Here is a 23,461-nt window from a genome sequence, read left to right on the forward strand (position 1 = left end):
GGCATTTAACACCCCGTTAGGTCACTTTGAGTACCTGGTCATGCCGTTCGGCCTCACAAACGCCCCCGCGACGTTCCAAGCATTGGTTAATGATGTCTTGCGGGATTTCCTGCACCGATTCGTCTTCGTATATCTAGACGATATACTCATCTTTTCTCCGGATCCTGAGACTCATGTCCGGCATGTACGTCAGGTCCTGCAGCGGTTGTTGGAGAACCGGCTGTTTGTGAAGGGCGAGAAGTGCGAGTTTCACCGCACTTCTTTGTGCTTCCTGGGGTTTATCATCTCCCCCAACTCCGTCGCTCCTGATCCGGCCAAGGTTGCGGCGGTGAGAGACTGGCCCCAACCCACTAGCCGTAGGAATCTGCAACAGTTCCTCGGCTTTGCAAATTTCTACAGGAGGTTCATTAAGGGCTACAGTCAGGTAGTTAGCCCCCTGACCTCACCAAAAGTCCCCTTCACCTGGTCGGATCGTTGCGATGCCGCGTTCAAGGAGTCGAAACGGCGCTTCTCGTCTGCACCCGTTCTGGTGCAGCCCGATCCTAGTCGCCAGTTAGTGGTTGAAGTGGACGCCTCGGACTCAGGGATAGGAGCTGTGCTTTCCCAGAGCGGGAAGACCGATAAGGTCCTTCACCCGTGTGCCTATTTTTCCCGCAGGTTGACCCCGGCCGAACGGAACTATGACGTCGGCAATCGAGAACTCCTTGCGGTGAAAGAGGCTCTTGAAGAGTGGAGACATCTGTTGGAGGGAACGTCCGTGCCATTCACGGTTTTCACTGACCACCGGAACCTGGAGTATATCAGGACCGCCAAGCGGCTGAACCCCAGGCAAGCCCGCTGGTCACTGTTCTTCGGCCGTTTTGACTTCCGGATCACCTACCGTCCCGGGACCAAGAACCAGAAATCGGATGCCTTGTCCCGGGTACATGAAGATGAAGTCAAAACGGAGTTGTCGGATCCACCGGAACCCATCATCCCGGAGTCCACTATCGTGGCCACCCTCACCTGGGACGTAGAGAGAACCGTCCGGGAGGCCCTGGCACGAAGCCCGGACCCCGGAACTGGGCCGAAGAACAGACTCTACGTCCCACCAGAAGCTAGGGCTGCAGTCTTGGACTTCTGTCACGGCTCTAAGCTCTCCTGTCATCCAGGGGTGCGAAGAACCGTGGCAGTTGTCCGGCAGCGCTTCTGGTGGGCGTCCCTAGAGGCCGACGTCCAGGATTATATCCAGGCCTGCACCACCTGCGCCAGGGGCAAGACTGACCATCGCAGGGCTTTGGGACTGCTCCAGCCGCTGCCCGTGCCCCATCGCCCCTGGTCCCACATCGGCCTGGATTTTGTCACGGGCCTCCCGCCGTCCCAGGGCAACACCACCATCCTCACGATAGTGGACCGATTCTCCAAGGCGGCCCACTTCGTGGCCCTCCCGAAGCTCCCGACGGCCCAGGAGACAGCGGACCTCCTGGTCCACCACGTCATCCGGCTGCATGGGATACCATCGGACATCGTTTCGGATCGTGGTCCCCAGTTCACCTCGCAAGTCTGGAGGAGCTTCTGCCGGGAACTGGGGGCCACGGTGAGTCTCTCATCCGGGTATCATCCCCAGACCAACGGGCAAGCAGAACGGGCCAATCAGGAGGTGGAGCAGGCCCTGCGTTGCGTGACAGCCGCGCACCCGGCGGCCTGGAGTACCCATCTGGCCTGGATCGAGTATGCCCATAACAGCCAGGTGTCGGCAGCCACCGGCCTCTCCCCTTTCGAGATGTGTCTGGGGTACCAACCTCCTTTGTTTCCGGTGGTTGAGGGAGAGGTCGGTGTGCCCTCGGTCCAGGCCCACCTACGGAAGTGCCGTCGGGTGTGGCGTGCCACCCGTTCTGCCTTGCTGAAGGCCCGGATGAGGACGAAGGCCCATGCAGACCGTCGGCGGACCCCGGCCCCTACGTACCGGCCAGGGCAGGCAGTGTGGTTGTCTACTAAGGACATACCCCTTCAAGTGGACTCCCCTAAACTGCAGGACCGGTATATCGGTCCGTTCAAGATCATCAAGGTCATCAGTCCAGCCGCAGTGAGGCTTCAGCTTCCGGCCTCACTGCGGATCCATCCCGTTTTCCACATGTCCCGGATCAAGCCCCATCACACCTCACCCCTCTGTACTCCCGGTCCGGCACCACCTCCTGCCCGGATCATCGATGGCGAGCCGGCTTGGACTGTGCGCCGGCTCTTAGATGTCCGTAGGATGGGCCGGGGCTTCCAGTATTTTCTGGACTGGGAGGGGTACGGACCTGAAGAACGCTCCTGGGTGAAGAGGAGCTTCATCCTGGACCCGGCCCTCCTGGCCGATTTCTACTGCCGCCACCCGGACAAGCCTGTTGTACTTGTTGTGCACATTCACAACAGTAAAGTGTGTTATTTGACCTATTCCATTGTCCGTTCATTTGCGCCCCCTGTTGTGGGTCCGTGTACTTACACTTTCCCAACACATAATTGTGAAATAAAGGACAAAAGAGACATAAGTCCTGTTCACAGGCTGCTACCAGATACAGGACATGTTCACATCTTCAGTCAAACTCCAGACATCTCCACGTCACTACATATTCAGTCCCTGATTGGTCATCATGGCGCGAGACATATGGAAGTGGGATGGGAGTGGGACTGATTTTGAGTGGGAGCAGGATGGGATTGGGAGTCATCTTTACAGGAGTGGGATGGGATTTTTTTTCTGGGAGCGGGATGGGACGGGAGTGAAAATCCACTCCTGTGTCATGCTCTACTGCTCAGTCAAACAAAAAAAGCCAAGATGGTGGAAAATGCTGTGGAACAGTTTATTTCTGCATAAATCTAAAGGGTATGTCATTTTTTTTTTAACTGTTATTGAGAAATATTGCTCATAAAAAGCAGAGATCCAACGTCACATGGACTCAAACAAATCTTACAAGGATCAAGATATCCGGTGTAGCAGACTGAACGGTCCGCCCCTAAAAATCAGTCCGCCTGCCTTCACTGCACATGTGTCATTTGGGACCACAGCAGCACATCTGATTATTAACCATCAGATGATAAAAGTAAAACCTCTTAAATCATTCTAAAGTCAATTTTAAGCAGAAACGAGGCCGTTTTAAGCAGAAACTCTGCAAAACTCCGTGACACTTTGAAATGACAGACGCGCCGTGAACACATCAGCTAGCAGCTCAGCTCTGATCGCTTCATCTGACTTTTATTTTGAAATAATTCTGAATTTATGTGGAAATGATTGTTGTAAAAAAGCTTCAGATATCTGTCCCTGAGACAGATGATGACTGGAGGCAGTTTGAAGCAGAAACGAGGTGATAATCAGTGAACCGCGGCTGATGACGCATGTGCAGTGAAGGCGGGGTGGACTGATTTTTAGGGGGGACCGTTCGGTCGCCAACACGAGTCACGGCACCAATTGTAATTCCCCAGATCTTTTGTGTCCCGTCCCAATGAGAGTCTGGATTCAGTTTATTCCTCGGGTTGAATTTTGTTTTAGAGTTGAGGTAAAACACAGGCCCGGGACAGACTTTCAGAGACTTTGCTCTCAACGGCGCCATCTTGTGAAATCAAAGCACAAATGTGACTGAGTGTTTTTTGTAAAAGGGAATCGTGGGCGTTTACAATGGGCGGGCTTTAGTCTGACAAACCTCATCTCACTGGCTCCTCACAGACAGAGGGACGCTCTCCCTACATCTGAAGCCCGTAATGGTTATGGTCTGTTGAGACTATGGACCAGTTAAATCCAGGTTCCAGGCACTTCTTAACAGATAACAAAAAACAAACACTTAATAACTAACGAAAAATAATAAAATAAGGAATTAACACAGGTATCATCTAACAGCTTCTAAATCTAAAAATGCTGTTTTTAAATTGATTTACAAGACATCTTATGGGTGTCACACCCCGGGAACACATGTCAAGCAAGTGGGTCAGGTCAAAGGTCATCTCAAAACCTCATTCATGTGCACACGTGCTTCCTCCTGTAGACATCGTTTAAAGGAAAACTAAATATTCACCATGGAATTCCCTCAGATTAATATGTTCCCTTCATTAAAATGAGCTGTAATTTTGCAGCATGTTACAAAAATAAACCGACACCATAATGCTTGGATTTCAGTTTAAACTGAATTTTGTCCATTTTGTGAAATTTGAAAGGCTGCACAGATTTAAATGCCTAATGTAAACGTGTGTGTCAGACAGGTTAATGTTTATAATAACCGTCTGCTTCAGTGCTGCTGAAACGGAACTTTTTACTGACCACTCAAAATTCCTCATAAAGACCAAGGTGTCAGCCGTTAAGACGCTTCGCCATGTTTGTTGTGTTACTCGACTTGTTTATAGAAATGCTGCTCATTTGCTGCGTATCCAAACTACTTCCAAACGGCACTTTTGCTTTTTTTTCACTTTGAACTGTAACTGATGGTGAAGGCCCTTCAGTATCAGCACAGACACGTTCAGCATCGCAACGTCAACTGGCGCTCATGTGCCCACACGCTCGTGAGGGGAGGGGCTGCTTGTGTGCAGCGGTCCTATGTGAAGCTGTGCGTCATACACCTTAGAATTAATATTCCAAATCTATAATACGCTCCAGATCAACTCAACAATTACAGAAATTATTCCCGAGGACATCTGCTCACAAAATCTAATCAAAGTTCATTATTTACTAAATGTTAATTAAACATTCCTGAGGGCTTCTGACTTCTTCTGAATCCAAAATATGTTCTGGATCAAATTCAAAATAAAAGCCCTGATTATCAAGGTTATGAACCAATAAAAACAAAGTTTTTTGGTTCGTAACCTTGATCGAGCTAATCTGATAGGTCAGAATATATTGTCAATCATTCCTCCCTATTCATTGCCATTTTTTTCTTTACCCTTTTTTTTTTAAATTTGCCATGAAGTGGACATGAGTACAATGGAAAAATTATTTCCACTGTGGAAATGAAAAAAACATTCATTATTTGCTTTATACAACACCTCAAACAGATCCTTGTCATTTGATATTTTATTAATTTCTAAACAAGAGAAAAGGGACTTACATTTTGTTGTGTCTCACTGGTCCTTTGACATCAAAAGGTTCCAAACAGTCCAACAGGAACTTTAAATCGGAGTCCAATCCAATCCAGACTGTCGTACCTGAAGCCGTGCAAATCAAACCCCACCATGTTTGTTTTCAAGCTAAGAGCCGTTGCCGCTAGCATGTGCACGGTGGTCACACCGTGCAATAGCACAAAACGTATGGAACCAAAGTTGCACACTTAATAGAAACAAAATTACATGTTCAATGGAACACAAAGGTAAATGACAGGAATAATTCACATTATGTGACAGACAAACCACCAATCAAATGACAAGGATCTATTCAGACGTTATATAATAAACGTCTAACTTACGGTGACGGGATGCAGAAAGGAAACAGTTTCAATTCTGGAACTAATTTGACACAAAAATAAGCAGCAGACACAGTGAGTCCAGGATGTGCACTGTGGAGAGAATGTGCCTGCATCATTACGATATCATTTGTGTTCCATTACTATTAACGGTCAATTTAAAACTAAATCAGTTTCAAACACACAGCCTGTGTGGGAGACGGACTTTACGTTATTGTCAGACGTTCTGCAGAAAACATTTGAGAAGAACATTTTAATGACAAACATCGACTCTCCTCCTGTCTTCATGTTGTATGTCGACAGCAGCAGCGTCTCGTCTTATGGCTTGGACATTTGTTCAGGGGCCGAACAAACTCAGGGGAAGCCACCAAACACAGTCAGAGAACTGGGACACCTGAGGATACTGAGTTTTTATTGCCATGTGTCTGTTTGTCTGTCTGTCATGATACCTGGAAAAAACACGTGAACTGCTGCCTTTGATATTTGGTGGACAGCTTGAACCAGCAAAGAGCTGAGTTAATCCTGATGCAGCTCCAGCTCAAAGAGCAGATTTTTCCACCAATTACTGATCAAAGGCAAGTAATTACAAAGTACAAGCAACTGCATGTCTGAAGTAACAGAGCAACTGTTACTTAAAGAGGCTGCAATTGACTTCAAGCGACTGAATAAAAGTAAGCGTAACTGACTGATGTTAACTAACAGTAACCGGGTCATATGAACTGGTTACCCTGAGGGTAACTGAGTACCTATAACTGACTAACATTCAAACCCTCCTCTGATATGACCTGACATGTAATTCTGGTCATCTTTGATTGGTTTGTCTTGATTACATTATCAAAGCAAAACAGATAAAAAAATTACGATGAAAACACAATCTTCACCTTAAAAAAAGATGATCAAGATCAAAGATGGGGAATCAGGATCAAAGATTAGGATTAAAGATTATTGATCAGATCAAAGCTCAGGGTCGTGGATGACTAATCAGGATAAAAGATCAAGATTAAAGACAAATGATCAGCATCAAAGATCAGCAATCAGAATCAAAGGTTAGCCATCAGGATGAAAGCTCAGTAATCAGGATGGAAGATGAGTGATCAAGATCAAAGGCAATAAATCACAATAAAAGCTTAGGGTTATTTATCAAGATCAAAACTCAGGGTTGACAATGATTGGTCAGGATAAAAGGTCAGGGTTAAAGGAGACCTGCATTGAAAAAAATGCAGTCAGATTTTTTTGAACAAAAAATGACTTACATTTACACGAGATCCTTCTGAATGTAGTAAAGTAAATCTGCAAGCCCAGATCTGTCATTCAACGGAGAAATCTTCATTTGAAAATGACAAATTTACAGCTAACATTTAGCCCTCCACAAATTGTCCCTCTCATCATGGACGCTGCCGAGACGTCACGGACAAGACCCTCTCCCAGCATGCATTGCGTCAATTGTAATTAGTGGATTTACGTCAGTTTGCATCTGCACCTTTTTCTTGTCTTATACGGAAGGATCTACTTTTTTTAAAACTTCATATTGTCTTGCGGCACGTTTGGTGAGTACACATTTCTTTTATTTGTGCTTGAAAATTATTTTGGGGGACTTTTTCATACGCCCGTTTGATTGAGTGGTGTCGCAATGAAAATCTACTGTCTTTCGCCTCCGGTACCATCGCGGGATATGGAGGCGAGACCCGCAAAGAATCCCAGTCATTAAAAATATATAAACCTCTCTCAGCGTCCATGGAGCTATGGGGCTCCGATTGCCGAGACGTGCGGTGCTGTGGATTTTGCAGCAAGAAGTCTGTCCTTGCAGCAACAGGTGTACCGGCCGCTTCGCATTAAAACAGTGAGCGTAGCGGAGGCAGAGAGCAGGAGAGGAAGAACGGCGCCCGCTGTCGATGTCGTTGCTGATCTGAGCACACAGATCTGTATCTCACATTCATTGCAGCTTACTTTTGGATGTTGAAACCAGGACGTGTATAAGTAACATTACTAACAGATAAATTTGGGATCGGACTGAAGGCGGGAGCGCGTCGTCTTGTCCCTGACGTCATGGAAATGATACGGCTGTACAAACTGTTTTCACAGAGGGCTAAATTTTAGCTGCACATTTGTCATTTTTAAACAAAGATTTCTCAGCTGAATTACAAATTTGGGCTTACAGATTTACTTTACTGCATTCACAAGGGTCTTATAAATACATATCAGCTATTTCTTTCTGAAATCTGACCACATTTATTTCAATGCAGGTCTACTTTAAAGATGAATGACCTATCAGGATTGAAGATGATATGAATCAAATATTGGAACTAAAAATAATGACTGAAAAGGAGTCATCGTTTTGATCCAGTGATCAGGATCAAAGATCAGCGATCAGCATCAAAGGTGAGTGATTACAATGAAATGATTACAATTAAAAGGATTGAAAATGAATGAAACTATCAGGGTTAAAGATGAGTGACCAAGATAAAAGATTGGGATCAAGATTAGGGTTATAGATTATTGATCAGGATCAAAGCTCAGAGTGGAGGATGACTGACCAGGATAAAAAGTAATGACTGAAGAAAACTGATATGAATCAAAGATTAGAACTAAAAATAATGACTGAAGATGCGTGATGTGGATCAAAGATCAGTGATCCAGATCAAATACGAGTGATCAGGAGCAAAGGTCACCAATGAGGATCTCAGAATACACCAAAGGAATAACAGTCTCACAAAGAAAAAGACAAAAGTAAGATGTGAGACATAAACAGAGTGTTGGAGTTTAGCAGACGGGTGGACTCTGGTGTAAAAACGTGCCACATTCAGTTATAACACATCACTGACATGAAACAAACAAATTCACAGGTTGCTCCTTGTTCACGTTCTTTACACATTGGCCACGTGATCATTTTAAAGCACCTCAATGACAACATAAAGCTTTTATAGAAAGGCAGCAGCTGCTTCGGTGAAGGTGAAGCCCCCTCTCAGAAAATCACGTTACGTAACAGTTTCCCCTCCAAAGTCAATCATTTCATATTTAATCACATCCGAGGCCGCGCACGTGGCCGAGCACCACGCCGTGTGTGCGTGTGCCGTCGCCCGTTGGATTACAGTGGGAATTCCCTACGTCATTTTGCTTCCATGTAGTTAACATGACGCACGCATGATGCCAGGCTTAAAAGGCACCGCGCACGATGCGCGCGACGCCACGCTGCGTTATGTATGACACATGATGATGATGATGATGACGATAAGAGCGGATCACCGGGCTCACCTGGCGCAGGGTGCGGGATGTTGGAGTCCTGACAGCAGCCGTACGGGTCTCGCGATTCGGTTCGGTTCGGTTCTCCCTGCAGTGCAAACGAGGCGAGAAGGGCGGGGCGCCTCGCCACGGGGCCCCCCTCCCACTCCGATCCTCTGAGCGTTACGGTCACGTATTTAGACGGTATCCCTGTGAAAAGGCTGCGGTAACTGCAGAAAGTGCTCCTCGGCCGTGCGCGCTCCGGAGGTCTGTGCGCAACAACTCCGACTGCTTCAGACTGCGCGCGTGCAGCGCGTCCTCAGCGCGCCGCTCTGCGCATCATCGCAGCGCGCTGCAGACAAGACGCACAAGATCCGACACACCGCTGCTTCTCCGACAGGGCGGGGGTGCGAGCAGCGAGCCGCCGGAGGATGGCGCAGTGTCCGCGTGCTGCAGCTGCGCGCAGCGGAGCGTCTCCTCCCGCGCTGGATGTGGAGCAACGCGCGTGACAGTCGCACAGTGGGCGGAGACAAAAAGCGGGAATAAAATAAACACACACGCGGTGTGACGCCGGGATGGTGCCGTCGGCGTTTGCACGTTTAAATTGCGGATCCGATTCTTATTGTGACCCATTTCAGCTTCCAGACATGACTTTCGCAGCATCCACGCGCGCGCATTAAACATAGAATTTATTTCATTCACTCTGCTGCAAAGCTGCAAACACACAGCTGCTGACAAGGTAATAGCGCCCCGCGGTGGTCACTAATATAAAAACAAGCAGGTGATAGGTGGAGCTATCCACGGGGACACGTGATCAAAGCCTCTCCTCCGAGGCCACGAGGTCACACGAGAAAAAGCGGCGAGAAAATGATTTTCTTTGCCATGTCTGGAAACTACGTTTAAATGCATTTTTGTTTAGACTGGACCTTTATTTAAAAGTTCTCTGCAATTTATCCTGCAGTCACAAGCCATAAATCTACATAAGTATAAATAAAAAGAAATATAATGCAACACTGAAATACCCTGTGTTCTTCACAATTTGCAGTTGTTTGATTGATTATTAAGATCCTGTTGTCTTGTTGTTCAATGAAGCCCCTCTATTAATCAGTCAATCAAGAACAATATTCGCGTTTTAAATATTCCTCCTGCACAGTCTGCAGGAGGCTTTATGTGTCTGTGTACATGAGCTTTGGACAAAAGCTGAAGATTTGCAAATCAAGGAATATTTGTAGATCACCCTGTGCATTTTCTGGTATTAATGAGACAAACCTTTGTTCACCCTACTGAGATATCCCATAATCCCTTCCACACCAGAGTCACTGCAGTCTAAACAGAGAATCCACATGACGACAACTACAAATGAACATTATCCTGCTAAAATTTCATTCAATCATTTTTTATGCTTTTCATCACATTAATGGAAGACTGCTGCATGAGACCCTGAAAACTTTCTAAAACAAATATTCCAAATATTCGGTGTCTGCTACATTTAACCTGCGTGAAATATAATAAACGCAAAACGTATTTCAGACATTTTATATATATAACTCTGGAACAAACAGTGTTGTAAAGGACAATAGGCAGGACGTTAAAGAGCAAACTTCACTTTCCCCCAGAACGACATGAACAGGAAGTGATTGTGGCTCACAGCGATTCCCACTGAAAATAACGAAGGAACAACCTAAGCTTCTCACATGTTTACATAAAACAAACACAATAACAACGTCTATAAACCCAGACCATATATTCACCAGAGTTTCAGGCACAATATACAAAGAGGGAAGCACTCAGCGGTCACAAACATGGACATAGAGAGGACTTGTGACCTTGCCAGAAAGATGTGTCGGCATCAATTAATAGTCTCTGATGAGGCATTTAGCAGACTGACATTGTTAAATAGGTGGCTGGCGCGATTTTGTAGACAGCAAGGCTTTAGCTTTATTGATAACTGGCCTTTGTTCCGGGGCCACCGTGGCTTGCTGATGCCGGACGGCCTCCACCCTGCTGGGGAAGGCGCCGCCATCTTGTCTGCGAACATAGATAAAGCTCTACAGGGAGGGTAACATTAGGAATTTACAGCAGGCCACGGAGCAGGTGATTAAAAACCCTGCAAGGATTATGACAAATGTGGGTGTGGAATGGAATTAGCTTAGCAAGGAAATTAGTGCAGAAAATCCACTATGGAGATAGTGCAGTTTATGGGTCAGGGAGGGAAATTCAACAAATTGAGACTGTGGCCTGCTTCTGAAGAATGTCCATAAAAATCATAGAGGGATATGCTTTGCAAACTTAATACCCATTACTACATTGGATGATGTTGAAATTGAGGATGACCCAGTGGTTGTTCCAGAAATATCAAACATACCACTGTGCCAGCTTTTTTGAAACGTGTTCCAGGCATCCATTTCAAAATGAGCAAATATTTGCACAAAAACAATAAAGTTTATCAGTTTGAACATTAAATATCTTGTCTTTGTGGTGTATTCAATTGAATATAGGTTGAAGAGGATTTTCAAATCATTGTATTCTGTTTTTATTTACATTTTACACAACGTCCCAACTTCATTGGAACTGGGTGATAGATAGATAGATAGATAGATAGATAGATAGATAGATAGATAGATAGATAGATAGATAGATAGATAGATAGATAGATAGATAGATAGATAGATAGATAGATAGATAGATAGATAGATAGATAGATAGATAGATAGATAGACAGACAGACAGACAGACAGACAGACAGACAGACAGACAGACAGACAGACAGACAGACAGACAGACAGACAGACAGACAGACAGACAGACAGACAGACAGACAGACAGACAGACAGACAGACAGACAGACAGACAGACAGACAGACAGACAGACAGACAGACAGACAGATAGATAGATAGATAGATAGATAGATAGATAGATAGATAGATAGATAGATAGATAGATAGATAGAGCAAGGTGAAGTGCAGATTGAAAAGATATTTCTGCTATCTTGGCTAGTGGGGAATTCCCCTTTGGCTCTTTCAGTTTTGGTCTGCAGTTCGACATGGGCACAATTTCGGGGGGATGGGGGGACATGTCCCCCCACCTTTTCAGCCAGGGGGGACAGAATATGGTATGTAGCACCCACCTTCTGACATATACAGTAGTGCTCAGAATAATAGTAGTGCTATGTGACTAAAAATATTAATCTAGGTTTTGAGTATATTTCTTATTGTTACATGGGAAACAAGGTACCAGTAGATTCAGTAGATTCTCACAAATCCAACAAGACCAAGCATTCATGATATGCACACTCTTAAGGCTATGAAATTGGGCCATTAGTAAAAAAAAGTAGAAAAGGGGTTGTTCACAATAATAGTAGTGTGACATTCAGTCAGTGAGTTTGTCAATTTTTTGGAACAAACAGGTGTGAATCAGGTGTCCCCTATTTAAGGATGAAGCCAGCACCTGTTGAACATGCTTTTCTCTTTGAAAGCCTGAGGAAAATGGGACGTTCAAGACATTGTTCAGAAGAACAGCGTAGTTTGATTAAAAAGTTGATTGGAGAGGGGAAAACTTATACGCAGGTGCAAAAAATTATAGGCTGTTCATCTACAATGATCTCCAATGCTTTAAAATGGACAAAAAACCAGAGATGCGTGGAAGAAAACAGAAAACCACCATCAAAATGGATAGAAGAATAACCAGAATGGCAAAGGCTCACCCACTGATCAGCTCCAGGATGATCAAAGACAGTCTGGAGTTACCTGTAAGTGCAGTGACAGTTAGAAGACGCCTGTGTGAAGCTAATTTATTTGCAAGAATCCCCCGCAAAGTCCCTCTGTTAAATAAAAGACATGTGCAGAAGAGGTTACAATTTGCCAAAGAACACATCAACTGGCCTAAAGAGAAATGGAGGAATATTTTGTGCACTGATGAGAGTAAAATTGTTGTTTTTGGGTCCAAGGGCCGCAGACAGTTTGTGAGACAACCCCCAAACTCTGAATTCAAGCCACAGTTCACAGTGAAGACAGTGAAGCATGGTGGTGCAAGCATCATGATATGGGCATGTTTCTCCTACTATGGTGTTGGGCCTATATATCACATACCAGGTATCATGGATCAGTTTGGATATGTCAAAATACTTGAAGAGGTCATGTTGCCTTATGCTGAAGAGGACATGCCCTTGAAATGGGTGTTTCAACAAGACAATGACCCCAAGCACACTAGTAAACCAGCAAAATCTTGGTTCCAAACCAACAAAATTAATGCCTCACAGATGTGAAGAAATCATGAAAAACTGTGGTTATACAACTAAATACTAATTTAGTGATTCACAGGATTGCTAAAAAAGCAGTTTGAACATAATAGTTTTGAGTTTGTAGCATCAACAGCAGATGCTACTATTATTGTGAACACCCCCTTTTATACTTTTTTTTTTTACTAATAGCCCAATTTCACAGCCTTAAGAGTGTGCATATCATGAATGCTTGGTCTTGTTGGATTTGTGAGAATCTACTGAATCTACTGGTACCTTGTTTCCCATGTAACAATAAGAAATATACTCAAAACCTGGATTAATCTGTTTAGTAGTCACATAGCACTACTATTATTCTGAACACTACTGTATGGGTGATTCTTAGACTACGGGCACTTATGTCCTTTGATCATATTGTATGAAAAACAGAAAAAAAGGGGAAATTTCACACTTATCTTTACAATGAAAGTGTTTTAAGAAATTTGTTTAGTAGTCTATGATGACTTTTTCACCTTTTTTCAGCATCATTATATGAAAATATTACCGTTTTGTGCTTGTCCCACACCCAGACTTTTGATCTTCAATGATAAAAATGAATGGTCAAAAAACGTTTTTTTCTAATGTTTTAAAATATGTCTGAATAAAATATCAGTAAAATAATCAAAACATAATTGGGGTATTCAATGTCATACAACTGTTGTGATTTTTTTTAAACAAAATGTAGTTGTCCCACACTATTGCCGTAATTTCCACAACACTAATGTCCCTTTAAACATTTTGTATGAAAGATTGTTTGGGTAGTTTCTATGGAGATAAACAGTGACATCAGAGCACATGTATATAGCGCCAAATCACAACAAACAGTTGCCCCAAGGCGCTTTATATTGTAAGGCAATGGTGTGGTGGAAATTACATTTACAAGGCCAATAGTGCCCGTAGTTAAAGAATCACCCGTATATGTCTGTACTTGAAACATGCTATGCCAGTCTTATGTGCAAAACCATGTCAGAATAGTATCTTTGTTTCTACAAGTTTGTATTTTAAGCAGCATTGACTTGTTTCCAACACCTGTTTCTTGTTGGTCACATTTGGAATTTTCTGGGACTGCATTTGCCCAGATTTGAAACCAAAAATAGTTGCCTCTAGGGACTAGCGTCTACACATAAGTATCAATGGACCATATGCTAATTTACTAAATTCTGAAAGTTAGAAAAGGAAATCAGAAAAGCTATCTGGGACCTCAGAAAGCCCATCTGCAATTATTGCTTGATCTCCAAAATCAGTCTATGCAAGCAAAATTATGTTCAGTATGAGTGTTGTCATTAGTGCCACTTCGAAAATTAAATTCATGATAAGTAATTTATCCTAAACTTATGATCTGTTGTTTTTTCAAACTTATGCAAAAACAAATCTTGAGGAAAAAAAATACAGTATGTGATAGTTAATAATTATTAAGAGCCTGTTCTTTCATATTTCTGAATACATTTTACCACATTGCAGTTGTTTTTTTTTTGTAATGAAAACTCAACCTATCATTCTTTTTGAGTTCTACACATGTGGTGATACCTTATTTACACCAGGATATTAATAAAATCAATGCTGGCTATTCTCAGAATAAAATACTTATATCCACAGTTTCAAATTGCGTAAGTCAAATGGTGTCCACTTTATGGTCTTCTCAAAACATTAAAATTACTGTTCTGGATACTCAGAATGCATCTGAGCTTATCTAGAAACTATTTGCTTCTGGGGGCCTAAAGCGGCCCCCAGACCTCCGGCCTATGAGCTTCGGCCCTGTGGACCTCGTACTTTGTTCTCCCAATTTTTAGTTCTAAATTGCGCCTTTGCAGTTTGAGCAGTCTGGTGTTTGAATCCCAGTGCCATCACAGCCACAAAGATAGGTCCTCCGGTCACTAACTCTCTCTCTCTCACACACACACACACACACACACACACACACACACACACACACACACACACACACACACACACACACACACACACACACACACACACACACACACACACACACACACACACACACACACACACACACACACACACACACACACACACACACACACGTATGTACATGTTTGGGCCCCCTGATAATTTTCATGATTTTTCTTTATAAATCATTGGTTGTTTGGATCAGAAATTTCAGTTAAATATATCATATAGCAGACAAACAGTGATATTTGAGAAGTGAAATGAAGTTTATAGTATTTACAGAAAGTGTGTAATAATTATTTAAACAAAACTAGGCAGGTGCATAAATTTGGGCACCCTTGTCATTTTATTGAATACTTTTAGCACTAATTACTGGAACACAAAATGGGTTTGGTGAGCTCATTGACTCTTGACCTCCTTACACAGGTGAATCCAATCATGAGAAAGGATATTTAAGGTGGCCATTTGCAAATGTTTGTCCTCTTTGCATCTCTTCTAATGAGTGGCAACATGGGAGCCTCTAAACAACTCTCAAATGACCTGAAAACAAAGACTGTTCAACATCATGGTTTCGGGGAAGGATACAAAAAGCTATCTCAGAGATTTCAGCTGTCAGTTTCCACTGTGAGGAACATAGTGAGAAGACCAGTGGAAGACCACAGGCACAGTACTAGTTAAGGCCCAAAGTGGCAGGCCAAGAAAAATCTCAGATAAGCTGAATCGAAGGATGGTGAGAACAGTCATAGTCAACCCACAGACCTGCTCCAAAGACCTGCAACATGATCTTGCTGCAGATAGTGTCTCTGTGCGTTGTTCAACTATACAGCGCACTTTGCACAGAGATGCTGTAATGCAGAGGAAGCCTTTTCTGCGTACACGCCACAAACAGCGTTGCTTGAGGTATGCTAAAGCACATTTGGGCAAGCCAGCTTCATTTTGGAATAAGGTGGTGAGGACTGATGAAACTAAAATTGAGTTATTTGTACATAACAAGGGGCGGTATGCCTGAAAAAGAACACAGCATTCCAAGAAAAACACTTGCTACCTACAGTAAAATTTGGAGGCAGTTCCATCATGCTGTGGGGCTGTGTGGCCAGTGCAGGTACTGGGAATCTTGTTAAAGTTGAGGGTCACATGGATTCCAGTCAATATCAGCAGATTCTTGAGAACAATGTTCATGAATCAGTGACAAAGCTGAAGTTGCTCCAGGGCTGGATCTTTCAACAAGACAACAACCCTAAACACTGCTCAAAATCTACTAAGGCATTCATGCAGAGGAACAAGTACAATGTTCTGGAATGGCCATCTCAGTCCCCAGACCTGAATATTATTGAAAATCTGTGGTGTGATTTTAAGTGGGCTGTCCATGCTCGGAAACCAACAAACCTGAGATGTTTTGTAAAGAAGAATGGTCCAAAATACCTTCAACCAGAATCCAGACTCTCACTGGAAGCTGAAGCGTTTAGAGGCTGTTATTTCTGCAAAAGGAGGATCTACTAAATATTGATATATTTTTTTCTGTTGGGGTGCCCAAATTTATGCACCTGCCTAATTTTGTTTAAAGAATTATTGCACACTTTCTGTAAATCCTATAAACTTCATTTCGCTTCTCAAATATCACTGTGTTTGTCTGCTATATGATATATTTAACCGAAATTGCTGATCCAAACAACTAATGATTTACGTATAATGGAAAATTTTGGCCCAAACTTTTACATAAACATTTTATTAAATCATTTTTTTCTGTGTGCAAAGTAAAATAATATAAACATCTAAAATAAAACTAGGATGTTTAGAAATGTGTCAAAAATTTCTTGCTGTTAAAAAAGCACTTGGGAAAATTTTGAAGGAAACATTAAATTTCATAGGGGCCTAATAATTTTATCCTAATCTGTAAGTGATTACAGGCTGAATGTGGCTGATGGACAGACAGACAACAGACTGACATTTGAACAAATGTTCTCAAACGTAGATTACAGAAAAAGTGTGTTCCAGCACAGTTTTACAATTCTGTTTGTCTTTGAAAGTGATTTCTGATCATGTGTCTTAGTGTCTGTATGTGCTGTACAATTTGTTTCTTATTGTGTTGCAGACTTTTACACACATGACCATTTTCAAAACAATTAAAGCTGCACAAGTCCCATAGTTTTTCTTGCTTTTATTGTAACAACAGTGGTGCCAAAACTGCCCATTTACAAAGATGTCAGATAGAAATGTAGAAACATCAAAACAAAAGCAGTCCCTTTTTACACAGCGGCACTTAAACGTGAGTCTGAAATATTCTATAACAACAGAACATCACCCCCCCCTTAAAAAAAAAGCAAATTTAATAAAATCAAAACACTGATTTCTTTTTCCCATATAAATGCCTTTTACAGTCACAGAACACACACTGGACTAAATAGTTCTGCACAACAAGAACCCGTGAGGTCACAAGTTTCAAAGTCACTAGAGGCAGGAAGAAAACAAAAATAAACTGTAAAGCATTTAGACAGCAGTAACACTTGTTTTGATGCCGTCTTCCATTTAATCAGAGACACTGACTTCTTTGTTACTTGTCAGATAAAAGTATCACACAAACAAACTGCTTCAGTGAGTTTCAAACCACATATTATTAATGTCCACATTCAGTTTGTGACATTTAACAGATGTAAACAGTCTTCATTCACAGGATGTTTCTTATGAATTTACTGTAGATGTGTTGGCGTAAACGTGAATCTAAAAGGAAACTTTTCCCAAGGTTTTTTTTTTTCCTCGCCATAATTTCACGGTTCCTTATTCTTGGCAGCAGCACAGTATTTGAAGGACACTTTCATGGTATTCAGTCCCAGTGGATCAATCAGATTATTTTCACAGTTGAAATGCAGAGTCCAAAACAAATTCCCCCTGATGGTAAGAAGTATAGCTCAAGTAATATTTTATTTACTTGTGAATTTTGATTCATATGCTATATAATTCATGAGAAAAAAAATGAAATCCATTGTGAGAAATTATGTATGCAGTGTCATTTTTCAATCAAATATTGAACATTTATTAATTGTACTGGGATCCTGTACATAATTTAATGCACATTTAATGAGTATAACTGGTGGTACACTCCATTCAATAATCAAACAGTCATTATTTAGCTGAAGTGCCACATTATCTACCAATTAAGGCAGTATAAACAAAACAGAAGAATACAAAAAATTAGAGCCCAACCGATATGAGCCTTTCACAAACAGCAGTATCAGTGTTATTTTTGCCTAAATGAAAAGTTATTTTACCAAATAAACAATGCAGAAAAACACTTTTTTTGTATGTAGGATATGGTGTCATTATATAGTTGGTCTAGCAGAGAACGGTCAGGCATCATTGTTAATAATGCTGTCAAGTACGGCTGGGACCCCATCACCCCTTGTTCACATTAGCCATAAGAACCAGAGGCAAAGTGACCAGCTGCCATCCGTTTTCATTCAGAGGGGTCGTTTCACAGCAAACAAGAGATACATGGTTGCTAAGAAACCAGCTACGTGGGGCCAAAATAGCAGAGAAGACAATTTTATGCAAATGTCGAGCGATGCAACACGGCAAATGCTGAGGTGAGTGAAGACAGAATGACAGCAGCATCACTTATACTGGCTGGTTGTTGATAACTTACATTTATTTATAATAAAGTTCACGTTTAAACTGTAAAACATTAAGCCTCAATTACAGTTCTTTATCATAAGGTTGATCATGAGATGTTCAGCATCATTATTTTTTATGCATATATCACCAGATATATCAGTATCGAAAATTTTTACTGCCCAATAACTGTACCGTATCCCCCCACCCCACAAAAAAAAAAAAAAAATCTACACTCAACAAAAATATAAACGCAACACTTTTGGTTTTGCTCCCATTTTTATGAGATGAACTCAAAGATCTAAAACTTTTTCCACATACACAATATCACCATTTCCCTCAAATATTGTTCACAAACCAGTCTAAATCTGTGATAGTGAGCACTTCTCCTTTGCTGAGATAATCCATCCCACCTCACAGGTGTGCCATATCAAGATGCTGATTAGACACCATGATTAGTGCACAGGTGTGCCTTAGACTGCCCACAATAAAAGGCCACTCTGAAAGCTGCAGTTTTGTTTTATTGAGGGGGAATACCAGTCAGTATCTGGTGTGACCACCATTTGCCTCATGCAGTGCAACACATCTCCTTCACATAGAGTTGATCAGGTTGTCAATTGTGGCCTGTGGAATGTTGGTCCACTCCTCTTCAATGGCTGTGCGAAGTTGCTGGATATTGGCAGGAACTGGTACACGCTGTTGTATACGCCGGTCCAGAGCATCCCAAACATGCTCAATGGGTGACATGTCCGGTGAGTATGCCGGCCATGCAAGAACTGGGTCATTTTCAGCTTCCAAGAATTGTGTACAGATCCTTGCAACATGGGGCCGTGCATTATCCTGCTGCAACATGAGGTGATGTTCTTGGATGTATGGCACAACAGTGGGCCTCAGGATCTCGTCACGGTATCTCTGTGCATTCAAAATGCCATCAATAAAATGCACCTGTGTTCTTCGTCCATAACAGACGCCTGCCCATACCATAACCCCACCGCCACCACGGGCCACTCAATCTACAACATTGACATCAGAAAACCGCTCACCCACACGACGCCACACACGCTGTCTGCCATCTGCCCTGGACAGTGTGAACCGGGATTCAACCGTGAAGAGAACACCTCTCCAACGTGCCAAACACCAGCGAATGTGAGCATTTGCCCACTCAAGTCGGTTACGACGACGAACTGATGAACCCCGATGAGGACGCCGAGCATGCACATGAGCTTCCCTGAGACGGTTTCTGACAGTTTGTGCAGAAATTCTTTGGTTATGCAAACCGATTGTTTCAGCAGCTCTCCGAGTGGCTGGTCTCAGACGATCTTGGAAGTGAACATGCTGGATGTGGAGGTCCTGGGCTGGTGTGGTTACACGTGGTCTGCAGTTGTGAGGCTGGTTGGATGTACTGCCAAATTCTCTGAAACGCCTTTGGAGACGGCTTATGGTAGAGAAATGAACATTCAATACACGAGCAACAGCTCTTGTTGACATTCCTGCTGTCAGCATGCCAATTGCACGCTCCCTCAAATCTTTCGACATCTGTGGCATTGTGCTGTGTGATAAAACTGCACCTTTCAGAGTGGCCTTTTATTGTGGGCAGTCTAAGGCACACCTGTGCACTAATCATGGTGTCTAATCAGCATCTTGATATGGCACACCTGTGAGGTGGGATGGATTATCTCAGCAAAGGAGAAGTGCTCACTATCACAGATTTAGACTGGTTTGTGAACAATATTTGAGGGAAACGGTGATATTGTGTATGTGGAAAAAGTTTTAGATCTTTGAGTTCATCTCATACAAAATGGGAGCAAAACCAAAAGTGTTGCGTTTATATTTTTGTTGAGTGTATATCAGTCAGGCTCTACTACAACCCCTGGCAAAAATTATGGAATCACTGGCCTCGGAGGATGTTCATTCAGTTGTTTAATTTTGTAGAAAAAAAAGCAGATCACAGACATGACACAAAACTAAAGTCATTTCAAATGGCAACTTTCTGGCTTTAAGAAACACTATAAGAAATCAGGAAAATTGTGGCAGTCAGTAACGGTTACTTTTTTAGACCAAGCAGAGGGAAAAAATATGGAATCACTCAATTCTGAGGAAAAAATTATGGAATCATGAAAAACAAAAGAACGCTCCAACACATCACTAGTATTTTGTTGCACCACCTCTGGCTTTTATAACAGCTTACAGTCTCTGAGGCATGGACTTAATGAGTGACAAACAGTACTCTTCATCAATCTGGCTCCAACTTTCTCTGACTGCTGTTGCCAGATCAGCTTTGCAGGTTGGAGCCTTGTCATGGACCATTTTCTTCAACTTCCACCAAAGATTTTCAATTGGATTAAGATCCGGACTATTTGCAGGCCATGACATTGACCCTATGTGTCTTTTTGCAAGGAATGTTTTCACAGTTTTTGCTCTATGGCAAGATGCATTATCATCTTGAAAAATGATTTCATCATCCCCAAACATCCTTTCAATTGATGGGATAAGAAAAGTGTCCAAAATATCAACATAAACTTGTGCATTTATTGATGATGTAATGACAGCCATCTCCCCAGTGTCTTTACCTGACATGCAGCCCCATATCATCAATGACTGTGGAAATTTACATGTTCTCTTCAGGCAGTCATCTTTATAAATCTCATTGGAATGGCACCAAACAAAAGTTCCAGCATCATCACCTTGCCCAATGCAGATTCCAGATTCATCACTGAATATGACTTTCATCCAGTCATCCACAGTCCACGATTGCTTTTCCTTAGCCCATTGTAACCTTGTTTTTTTCTGTTTAGGTGTTAATGATGCCTTTCGTTTAGCTTTTCTGTATGTAAATCCCATTTCCTTTAGGCGGTTTCTTACAGTTCGGTCACAGACGTTGACTCCAGTTTCCTCCCATTCATTCCTCATTTGTTTTGTTGTGCATTTTCGATTTTTGAGACATATTGCTTTAAGTTTTCTGTCTTGACGCTTTGATGTCTTCCTTGGTCTACCACTATGTTTGCCTTTAACAACCTTCCCATGTTGTTTGTATTTGGTCCAGAGTTTAGACACAGCTGACTGTGAACAACCAACATCTTTTGCAACATTGCGTGATGATTTACCCTCTTTTAAGAGTTTGATAATCCTCTCCTTTGTTTCAATTGACATCTCTCGTGTTGGAGCCATGATTCATGTTGGTCCACTTGGTGCAACAGCTCTCCAAGGTGTGATCACTCCTTTTTAGATGCAGACTAATGAGCAGATCTGATTTGATGCAGGTGTTAGTTTTGGGGATGAAAATTTACAGGGTGATTCCATAATTTATTCCTCAGAATTGAGTGAGTCCATATTTTTTTTTCCCTCTGCTTGGTCTAAAAAAGTAACCGTTACTGACTGCCACAATTTTTTTTCTTGATTTCTTATAGTGTTTCTTAAAGCCAGAAAGTTGCCATTTGAAATGACTTTAGTTTTGTGTCATGTCTGTGATCTGCTTTTTTTCTACAAAATTAAACAACTGAATGAACATCCTCCGAGGCCGGTGATTCCATAATTTTTGCCAGGGGTTGTAGAAACAATTCAAAGTAACAACCACTACCACGCCCAGTGTCAATGACCTGTGGGCTCTGTAATGTTTTCTTCAAAAAAATGACCCAGTATTGGCATAAGAGATAATAAAAAAAAGAAACTGTCACAGACATCTACAGTCATGTCCATAAGTGTTTAGACTGTGACAATTTTGTAAATGTAACTCTATAGGTCATCATAAAGTATTCAAAACAAAACAAGATGTTTAACAAAGATACAGCAGGGGGTCGCTGAGGGCCAAGGCTGGGAACTACTGAGGTTACCACATCACAATATGGTGGAGACAGTGCTGGTCACGTACAGGCTGGCTGCCAGTGGAACTGGGTCACTGGGGGCTCAGATTCAGCCAAATGCTGACAAACTGACAGTGCAGAAGGATAACGACCCAAAATGTACTGCAAAAGCAGACGAAAAGCAAAGAAATCCAATATTCTTCATTGGCCAAGTCAGTCACCTGACCTCAAGAAGACCTCGTGTGTTTCACTCACAAGACAAAACAAAGGGCAGAAAGACCCACAAACAAAAAGCAACTGAAGGAAGCTGCAGTAAAGGCCCAGCAAAGCATCTCAAGGGAGGAGAAAAATAAGAAATCAGTACAGGTTCCAATTTTCAAGTACTTTTTGACTGCAATGAACTCAAAGTATTAACAGCAATCCTTATAATGTAAGTCTGTCCAATGAGCTTTGGCCTCTGAAAATGGAGGAACTGGGTATAAAAATGTCTTTAATTCCTAAATGGTTAATGTGATATTTTTCTTAAAAGTCTACACTTCAATCACCTCATGATCGTTTCATCTCGGCTCCACTGTGGTGGTGCAAAGACACAAAATTACAAAATATGTTGTCAGTCCAAATGATTATGATCCAACTAACTGTACCTGTGACCTTTGACACAGTAAAGAAACCAGGTCAGACACAAGCTGACCGTTTGTGGTTGAGTTTTTCAATTAAATTGGTTTCCTAGAAAAAAAAATGCTTCTGTTAATAGACCTGGTATTTTTTTTTTCTGCCACCATACAGTAAGTACCCTCACTGGCCACTTTATTAGGTACACCTTGCCAGTATCCAGTTGGACTTTCTTTTGCCTTCAGAACTGCCTTAATTCTTTGTGGCATAGATTCAACAAGGTGTTTGAAACATTCCTCAGAGATGTTTGTCCATATGGACATGATGGCATCACACAGTTGCCCATTCCACCAGTCTGCCCATTCACCTCTGACCTCTGACATCAACAAGACATTTTTGTCCACACAAATGCCGCTCACTGGATATCTTCTCTTTTTTTGACCATTTTCTGAGATGGTTGTGTGTTAAAATCCCAGTAGATCAGCACTTTGTGAAACACTCAGACCAGCCCGTCTGACACCAACAACCACACCACATTCAAAGTCACTTAAATCCTCTTTCTTCCCCATTCTGATGCTCGGTTTGAACTTCAGCAATTCACCTTCATTCACCACGTCTAGAGGCCTAAATCCAT

General features: G+C 42.4%; 1 long non-coding RNA gene across 1 annotated transcript; it reads left to right on the top strand.

Moving 5' to 3' along the window:
- Nucleotides 1-926: 926 nt before the first annotated feature.
- On the top strand, nt 927-23,057 carry LOC117525063. The gene is made up of 4 exons (XR_004564944.1): nt 927-937; nt 2,960-2,967; nt 4,087-4,089; nt 22,490-23,057. It is a non-coding gene; the product is annotated as an uncharacterized LOC117525063 (long non-coding RNA).
- The last annotated feature ends 404 nt before the right edge of the window (nt 23,058-23,461 follow it).

This window comes from Thalassophryne amazonica, chromosome 14 (genome assembly GCF_902500255.1).
Source record: "Thalassophryne amazonica chromosome 14, fThaAma1.1, whole genome shotgun sequence".
Taxonomy (NCBI): domain Eukaryota; kingdom Metazoa; phylum Chordata; class Actinopteri; order Batrachoidiformes; family Batrachoididae; genus Thalassophryne; species Thalassophryne amazonica.